The sequence below is a fragment of the Dendrobates tinctorius genome, unplaced genomic scaffold (assembly GCF_039654945.1).
Source record: "Dendrobates tinctorius isolate UK_male_01 unplaced genomic scaffold, ASM3965494v1 ptg000155l, whole genome shotgun sequence".
In the NCBI taxonomy this organism is placed as follows: Eukaryota; Metazoa; Chordata; class Amphibia; order Anura; family Dendrobatidae; genus Dendrobates; species Dendrobates tinctorius.
The window spans coordinates 18,838,805-18,848,177 of NW_027361822.1; the positions used below are offsets into that span (position 1 = coordinate 18,838,805).

General features: G+C 48.0%; 1 protein-coding gene across 2 annotated transcripts in view; it reads right to left on the reverse strand.

The window, feature by feature from the left end:
- LOC141051028 (uncharacterized) overlaps nucleotides 1-8,983 on the reverse strand; it is a 73,104-nt gene extending 64,121 nt beyond the window's left edge. The window contains exon 1 of one of the 2 annotated variants that reach the window (XM_073547823.1): nucleotides 8,914-8,983. The gene's annotated coding sequence lies outside the window, so the exon portion shown is untranslated. The other variant, XM_073547822.1, reaches the window with a different exon arrangement.
- Between the last annotated feature and the right edge of the window lie 390 nt (nucleotides 8,984-9,373).

Here is a 9,373-nt window from a genome sequence, read left to right on the forward strand (position 1 = left end):
GGTCTATCTATAGCTGCTCGTATTTTTTGTTTCGTGAGGGTGATTTTTACCTGAGGTAGTAGACATCTCTGGGTCAAGGAATCTAGTTGAAATCCTAGAAATGTCTGGAGGGATTGTGGATCGAGTCTGGACTTTTGGATATTGAGGATCCAGCCAAGGCTCTGAAAAGAGGAGATTGCGTCAGTCACGCGTTCGGTACATTGTTTGACTGAATTCCCAATTATTAGGAAGTCGTCTAAATACGGCACGATCAGTGTGTCCTTTTGGCGAAGGTAGGCCATCACTTCTGCCATCACCTTGGTAAATATTCTTGGTGCCGTGGAAAGCCCGAAGGGCATGGCCGCGTATTGGAAATGACGAATCCTGCCCTCGACTTCCACTGCGACTTAGGTATTTCTGGAATCTATTGTGAATAGGGAGATGATAATAAGCATCTTTTAAATCAATCCCTGCCATTACGCAATTTGGGAAAAGAAGCTTTATAGTGGATCTAATTGATTCCATTTTGAAGTTATAATTTTTTATAAATGAATTAAGCTTCTTTAAATTAATAATGGTTCTAAACGTACCGTCTGGTTTAGAAACCAAAAACAGGGGAGAGTAAAAGCCTCTACCCTCTTGTTCCTCAGGGACGTCAACTAAAACTTTTTTAGCTAGTAGGACTCAAATCTCGTCTTCGAGAGCCTTTTGCTGAACTGAGGAATTAAGGCGAGTTATAACAAAGAACTCATAAGGGATCTGAAGGAATTCAATCTTTATTCCTTCCTTGATTATGTTCAAAATCCATGGGCTTAACGTAATTTGTTCCCATTTGGTAACAAAAAATGTTAATCTACCCCCAACTGGTGGGTCTAAACTCTTAATTTTTATCTCTCCTATATGTTGGCCCTCTGAAGATGGTACCCTTCTGCTTTTCGTCTTTCGTGGCCCATCTATTCGTTCTGTCCGACTGTCTTCTTCTCCCGAATGGCCGTCTCTTAAAGGTTTTCCTATAAAATGGAATGGGAGAATCACTGAAGGCCTTTTTCCTCTCTTTTGCCTTGGCGAGAATTTCGTCTAAGGCTTTCCCGAAGAGGAACTCACCCTCGCATGGGGTTGCACTAATTTTGGATTTTGATTGTGCGTCCCCCTTTCCAGCTTTTTATCCACAGAGCGCGTCTGGCGTTATTCACCAGGGCTGCCGACCTCGCTGCCAGTCTTAGGGTGTCCGCTGAAGCATCTGCCATAAAGGCAGCTGCACCTCTTATCAACGGGATGGCTGCACGCAGTTTCTCCCTTGACACTCTTTGCTCGATCTGCTGATCTAATTGATCTAGCCATACCAGCATTGATCTAGCAGTACATGTGCTGGCTATTGCGGGTTTGAATACCCCGGTGGTGGACTCCCAGGACCTTTTGAGCGAAGATTCTGCCTTTTGGTCTAATGGGTCTGCTAACAATCCTGCGTCCTCGACCGGGATCGAGGTCTGTTTGGAAGTGGAGGCTATGACGGCATCCACCTTTGGTATTTTAGTCCATTTCAATAGGTCTTCATCAGTGAACGGATACTTCCGTTTTGAGGCTGATGGGAGAAAACCCCTCTGGTCGTGTTTTTCCCACTCTCTTTTGATGAGGTCTTTAATTGCCGGTATCACCGGAAATGATCTCCTCTTTTTTTCTGCCAATCCCGCAAACATAATGTCCTGCGCGGTTTGGGCTCCCCTTTCCTCTTCACACCCCATAGTATTTCTAACCACTTTTACTAGGTTATCTACGCTGTCCAGTGGAAAACATGCGCGTCCTTCCATCTCCGAGGATGACGATGAGGACGTGAATGCGGAGCCTGAATTTAACTCCTGTTCTTCCTCTGACTCTGAACTAACAACGACGTGTTTCTTATGACTGGACTCTGAGGGAGTGCTGGTGCGGTTGATGGCTTGTATCTCCTCCCTAATTATGGCTCGGATATCTTTAGAAGATATCGTCGACCCCTGCCTGGTCTCTTTCATGGGGTCGGGTCGGGTTTCGGACAAAACTCTGACTTTTTTGCCCTAGTCGGACCAGTTTCATCTGAAACAAATTTTGTTTCATGAAACCCGATCCGACCAAAGTCGCTCAACTCTAACCGCTGGTATTGGCAAAATGTTCTGGAGGCACCACTCATCTCCAAAGCGTCGACCTGGGGAACGAGTTATGTATGTGTATGTTTGGTATGAGCTGGTAAGACTCCGCAACACACTTCCAAGATGTTTTTTGGTGGCCACCCATACATGCTCGTTCACACACAGGTCCGGACCTGAACATTTATTGCCACACATTCGTTTGTAATATTTCGGTGAACTCATTCTAGGATCGACAACAGAGGCGTCCCCCTGTGTCACCATACTCACCCCCCCCGCTTTTCACCAAGGGAACACCACCCTCAAACCCTTTACACCATGAAGTCTACGCCTCCCAGGGTTGGCTAATGGCGAGGGTAGAGATTTCCCCTACTCCCCCGCAGCACACCAGCTGCTCACACCGGTGGCGGAGGGGCCTGGAATATGGAGGAAAAATACACTCCCTGGTCGTCTTCCTCCACATGACCAGGAGGGGCGGCTTCTTCGGTGGTATGGAAGATTTGGCGTAAACCCCGCGGACTATCACACCAGTCTGCTCACCACAGGGACGTACCCCTTCACCTCGGGGAATACCAGGCAGCTCCGTGGTGCACCAACTCCTCCCACCTGCCTTGGTACCTCTGCGTGCATGAGAAAGTCCCTCTCCCCAGCAGCGACTCTAGGGGGCTTCATTGCCAGCCGCTATTTGATTTCCCGGCTGAGCCAAACGGGAGGCCCCAGACCCTGATAATTGCTGCTGAACTGCTTCAACACACCATGCAGCTCCTCACTCACCTCAGTGAGGCCCAGCAGCAAAGATCACAGGTCTGAACATGGCCCGAGGCTCACCAGAAAAAAAAATGTAAGGTTGGTGATAATATCACTTGCCCCGTCCTGAGTGACACGGCCAGCAGGCCGGTAACTGATACAACAGGACGCGGCACGTGTACTTGTCCTATGTGACGCGGGCCGCAGGCCAGTAACTAAGACAAAGGGAATAGGGAAAACCTGGGTAGCAATAACAATGGTGGCCCTGCGATAGGGAATGGGGAAATGGAGACCTCCTGCACTCCCCTGAATCAGTGTCTCTACACTCCTAACGTTCCCTAGGCCGGTTCCGCATCGGGCGGCGATCAGGATACCTTAGACCCCTCGCTCGCCCTGCACCTAAACCCTCACTAGGGAATTGGTTGGTGCGGAAACTAATCCCACCGCTGCACTAAACACACATAAGGAAAAGTGACAAAACAGGGGAACACCACTAAGCTTTGCTCTGTTGCTTACGCTCCCAGCAACAGAGCCCACCACCTGCGTGCATCTTTTCCTCCAACGTGTCCAACATCTGGGTGCACTGTCCAGCAACGGAGTCCAGTGTTATGAATGGGTCACCGAGGAGGATAAAAAACAACACGCGCTAAGTGTCAGAAAACCAGAGAGGTTGGTAATTATGCAGACTGCAGAGCCCTGATCTTAACACACAACTAGAAGCAGTCGTGGAGCGTGCCTACGGTGGTCCTGGACGCCTCGTCACAACCGGAGAGCTAAATAAACCTAAAGTAAGAAAAGAGGAAAACTAACTCCCCAGAGCAGACCCCAAAAGAAAGACAGCCCCCCACATGTATTGACGGTGAAGCAAGATGAAAACACAAACAAAGGCAGAAAAATAGGCTGAGCAAACGATGGGGCCAAACTAACTTGAAAGGACAGGAAAGGAAAGATACTGTCTGCAATCTGCCAAAAAACCCTACCAAAAATAATGTCCAACGCGTCTGATAACAAAATTAACCCTGAAGTCACTAGACTTCTCCCACTATATCAGCACTCTGGAATATTCTGAGACAGAGCAAAAAGAGGCCAATCTAATAAAGGACAAAAAGGCAAATTGGCAAATACAGATAAATAAGAGTGGAAATTCAGCACAGCCCAGCCGGGCTGGCTGACCACACAAAAACTGAGTTGACCAACAAGAGCAAGTGTGAACATTAGCAAAAAACAAACTTAACTTGAGAAGACTGGAGCAGAGCTGAAGTCCAAGACCTGAGAAGCAGACTGAATCACCAGCAACAGGATAGGGCGTCGGCTGTCTTATATCCAGTCTGATACTCCAGAGATCCAACCACTATCTTCCTCGTCAGGTGGCAGACCATTACCAATTAAACTAACCTCACTACCTCCTGTCACTACCAGAGGGAGAACAGAAAGAGAACTCCCAGCTGGTGGAGCAGAAAATGAGCTCATAACAGTCCAGCACCTGCAGCTGTCCAGCAACGGGGTTCAGCCAAAGAGTCCAGCAACTGAGTGCAGCTCTACACAATAGCTGCCACTCCACCACGCTTTGCAAGAATTCTTCACTGACACCATAGCTGCCACTCCACCATGCTTTCCACGAACTCCTCTCTGACACCATAGCTGCCACTCCAGGACTCTGACTGAGTTGTCCTGGACTCTTCTCAGCACCATAGTGCAGCCTTGGAGCAAACGGAGTCCATATTTGCGAGCAGCGGTCCAGAAAAAGAGTCCCGCAAATGAGTCCAGCTTTTCTGACAAAAAGTCCAGCTCTCAGCAACAAAGTCCAGCATTTTGAGTGCAGCTCTACACCATAGCTGCCACTCCACCAATCCATGCACGAACTCCTTGCTGACACCATAGCTGCGACTCCACCACGCCATGCCAGCCCTCCTTGCAGACACCATAGCTGCTACTCCTGGAATCGCACTGAGCTGCCCGTGACTCTCCTTTAGCTCCGTCCTTCAACCAGGCTTGCTTGCAAATGAAGACCTTATCATCAACAGTGAGTAACACACCTGATACTCTGTTATAGAGCTACCACACCTGTTACATAATTACGTGCACAAACTACGGTAACCAAAGTGCAATGACCCTAATGGCCACCGGGGAGAAAACTACAACTGAAATCACCACAGTGCAATGACCCTAATGGCCATCTGTGGCAAAACCACCTCTGGCACACAGCCAAGGGAAAAAAAAAGGTTACTTTGTGCATTTACTCTGTCAGATTTAACCTGGATCGTGATAGAGTGATGGAGAAGGCAATGATGGGGGTGATGGGGAAGAGAGCAATGTTGGGAGTGGTGGAGAAGGCAATGATGAGGGAGAGGGCAATGATGGGAGTGATAGGGGGGGAGGAGTGATGGAGAAGGCAATGATGGGTTGGTGGGGGGAGAAGGCAATGATGGGTTGGTGGGGGAGAGAGCCATGATAGGGTGGTGGGGGAGAAAGCAATGATGGGGTGGTGGAAAGGGCAATGATGGTGGTGGTCGAAAGGGCAATGATGGAATGGTGGGGAGGAGGAAATGATGGAGGTGGTGGCATGGGCAATTTCGACATGAAGGGGATCATGATTTGGCACATTCCTACATGAAGGGGATCATAATGGGACATTCCTACATGAATGGGATCATGATGGGACATTCCTACATGAATGGGATCATGATGGGACATTCCTACATGAATGGGATCATGATGGGACATTCCTACATGAATGGGATCATGATGGGACATTCCTACATGAATGGGATCATGATGGGACATTTCTACATGAAGGGAATCATAATGAGGCACATTACTAAAGGAAGTTGACAATGATGGGGCATGTTACTACAAGTAGGGGATCAGGATGGGAACATAACTACTGGCTGTGGGACCATTCTAATTGGGCAGGTGGTGAGAATAGAAATTAAAAGATAAGGTGTGTACCTATTACTAGTTTAGCGGTTGTTTGCAATCTCAGCACCTGGACCGCCAGCAATTTTTTAATATATTTTTTGTCAAATGTGGAGCCGCAGCAAATATGTATACTTTTTCAGTTCACGGCGAAGCCTCCTGGCCTGCCATTCTTGCCAGGTGCTATCCACAAGCCAGCAAGCTTCCAAAGCCAGCCATTTCCATGCCAGGATTAAGAAGTCAGCAGCAGTCAGATACAGTAAATGTTATCACATTTGTGTGACTGAGGCTAGAGATTAGAGATATTCATACTATGAAATGTAACAGTGGATTTCAGCAGGAAATCTGCTTGCATTCCATGCTAAAATCTATCTATCTAATATTCTGCAGATTTTCCCTAAAGTTCAATCCAACTGCTGTGTCTGGAAAGGGCAGTGTGAGTGGCTCAGTTTCAGTGTGTGAGAAGCACCCATGAGCTTGAAGCCCCCCTGCTGAACAGAAGAGAAGACTGCAAAGGTAAGTTTAAAGTCAATGAATTTTTTACATAATAGATCATTAGGGTTCAGGGACAGCAAGTGCTGTACAGGAGAGAGATTTGGCAGCTGCTGATTCTCCTCCTGTGAAGGGCTTGCCCTGATGGCACTTTGTCATAAATAATTGGGTTTTAGGTTGCAGTTTAGGCACTTGGTCTCAGAAAGGTTCGCCATCACTGCTATCGGGGGTGCATTATACTATATAGAGTCCGCGTATGGGGAGTGTTTTGTACTATATAGAATCTGCCTATGGGTAAAGTATGAAACTATATAGGGTATGTCTATGGGGAATTCATCATACTATATGGAGGCCTATGGGGAGTGCATAATACTATATTGAGGACTATCTGGTGCATTATACTATATGGAGGTTATTTAGGGGGCCATCATACAGTGTGGAGATTACAGTGTGGGTGGTACTATACAGTGAGAGGGGCATCATACTGTGTATAGGGGAGCTGTACAGGGGGAGACTCAGGACATTATTAAATGTAAAGTGGGCACTTATTGTTATAGGGGAACTCAGGTTATTGTGACTGTCAAAGAAACACACAGGACATTATTACTTTCTAGGTTTCATGGAGGCAAAATGAGGGCACTGTTTTCTAGGGCACTTGCACACGGCATTACTATGTAGAGGGTCGCTTTATAATTTAGAGGGCACAGAGAACCCACAGTAGGTGCAGTAATATGGACATACGGCAGCAGCGGCTCAGTATTGGGGGATCAGCAGGATGAGGAGTTTGTGCAGGTTGGGAATAGATGGTGATGGTGCTGAAAATATGAGACGTGAAATGTGTCTTTCTTTTAATCTCTGCTGGAAGAAGTTGTCATGTTGGTCTGAGCCACATGGAAAAGATGGGAAAAGTGAACTATTCCATCAGAAAGAACGTCAGCTGTAAGTCAGTATCTATAACCGTGCAGTAATCTCTTATATCTTATGTAGGACTGGTATCTACCACTGACCATATGGCGGTAATATCCATGTTGGTCATTGTGTAGACATTATTTTCAGCAACAGAGCAGTCATCTGCTGAGGTTCTCCTACATCCACTATTATTGTGCGTCACCCAGTTGTAAGCAAGGTTACCTGGTTAGGGCCCACTCAGAAGATTTGCCCCCTCTGAACCAAAACCGTAGCTACGCCTCTGGTAGACTCATATCGTGGAAATGGGGATAGGTATAGGAGTATATTTATTTACTAGTTTATATAGCCGCTATAGCTGGTATATTTGTATAACGACGCTATGTAAAGAGATGAGCAAGATCAGACAACATAGATCATTAGTTATCACATCTGCAAAATCTCACAGTGCTCCTCCAGTAAACATATATAATGAGATTTACAGACAAGATGTCCATCAGTGACAGGGCTCCGTCACCTCCAGGCTCTTATAGCATGGGGAAGTAGCTGATGGATAACTTGTCTGTGAATAATAAAAAGGAGGAATTGTTATGGCAAATATTTAGACTTTGCTTGGATTATTATTCAGACAATTAAATCTACCTATATACAGTATCTGTGATGATTTTGTATTTTAGTATTAGCTTTATAAGTGTTAGTCAGAAAAGCAATAACACAGGGTGTTGCATCTTATATATAGAGGTGTCTGTGTGTTAAAGCTTTCCTTTGTTCAAAAAGTATAGTTAGATAATTGGATACAGCCAGATTCAAGAACAGCAGAATCCATAATTTATGAGTTTGTTAGGCTGGTTTCACACTAGCGTTTTTTTGCGCTGTGCCTCGTGCGCATGCGCATTGCTCCCCTATCTTAAACATGGCGGGCGCATGGTATAGCGCATGTATGTGTTCATGTGCGTTTTCATGCGCTGCGTTTTTTCCAGGTGTGCGCCCAGGCTCGCCAGACGCTACAGGTAGCATTTTTCTGTGCGCCCAACTGCTGCCAAAAAATGGGGAATCTCCAGCACCTACCTCCACCTGCAGGGGGCGCTATCTCCGGGAATGGAGGGGTTACAGCCCCCTGTGAAGCGCAGTAATGGGGAATCTCCAGCACCTACCTCCACCTGCAGGGGGCGCTATCTCCGGGAATGGAGGGGTTACTGCCCCCTGTGCAGCCCAGTAATGGGGAATCTCCAGCACCTACCTCCACCTGCAGGGGGCGCTATCTCCGGGAATGGAGGGGTTACTGCCCCCTGTGCAGCCCAGTAATGGGGAATCTCCAGCACCTACCTCCACCTGCAGGGGGCGCTATCTCCGGGAATGGAGGGGTTACTGCCCCCTGTGCAGTCCAGTAATGGGGACTCTCCAGCACCTACCTCCACCTGCAGGGGGCGCCATCTCCAGGAATGGAGGGGTTACTGCCCCCTGTGCAGCCCAGGAATGGGGAATCTCCAGCACCTACCTCCACCTGCAGGGGGCGCTATCTCCGGGAATGGAGGGGTTACTGCCCCCTGTGCCCAGTAATGGGGAATCTCCAGCACCTACCTCCACCTGCAGGGGGCGCTATCTCCGGGAATGGAGGGGTTACTGCCCCCTGTGCAGCCCAGTAATGGGGAATCTCCAGCACCTACCTCCACCTGCAGGAGGCGCTATCTCCGGGAATGGAGGGGTTACTGCCCCCTGTGCAGCCCAGTAATGGGGAATCTCCAGCACCTACCTCCACCTGCAGAGCCGCACACCACATATATGGCTGCTCTGTGCGCACAGGACCTGGGATGAGGTCACAGGAGGGGAGGAGTCAGGGTCACATGATCAGGGGCCTCAGTATATACAGGACTGTGCTGGCTGTCCTGGTGCTGGAGGAGCAGAGTCCAGGCAGCGCACATAGGGGCCTCCAGGGGGCACGTTCCCGTAGAGCGACCACTTGCTCAGGAGACTTCAGAGCATTTACAGAGAGATGTACCAGCTCCATAATCACCAGGTTTTGCCTCTTTATTGTGAGGTTTTCCAGACCCTCAGTCATGAATAGTCTTTCTTGTGGTGGCAATGTTTCAGCTCACAGACCCTTCCTCAGGCATAATATAGACAGAAAACCAGTATAATATGAGAAAGTCTACAAGGGGCTCAGCAATCGGAAAACTGTCTGACAGAGAACATTTATAGCGTGAGGTAAGGGG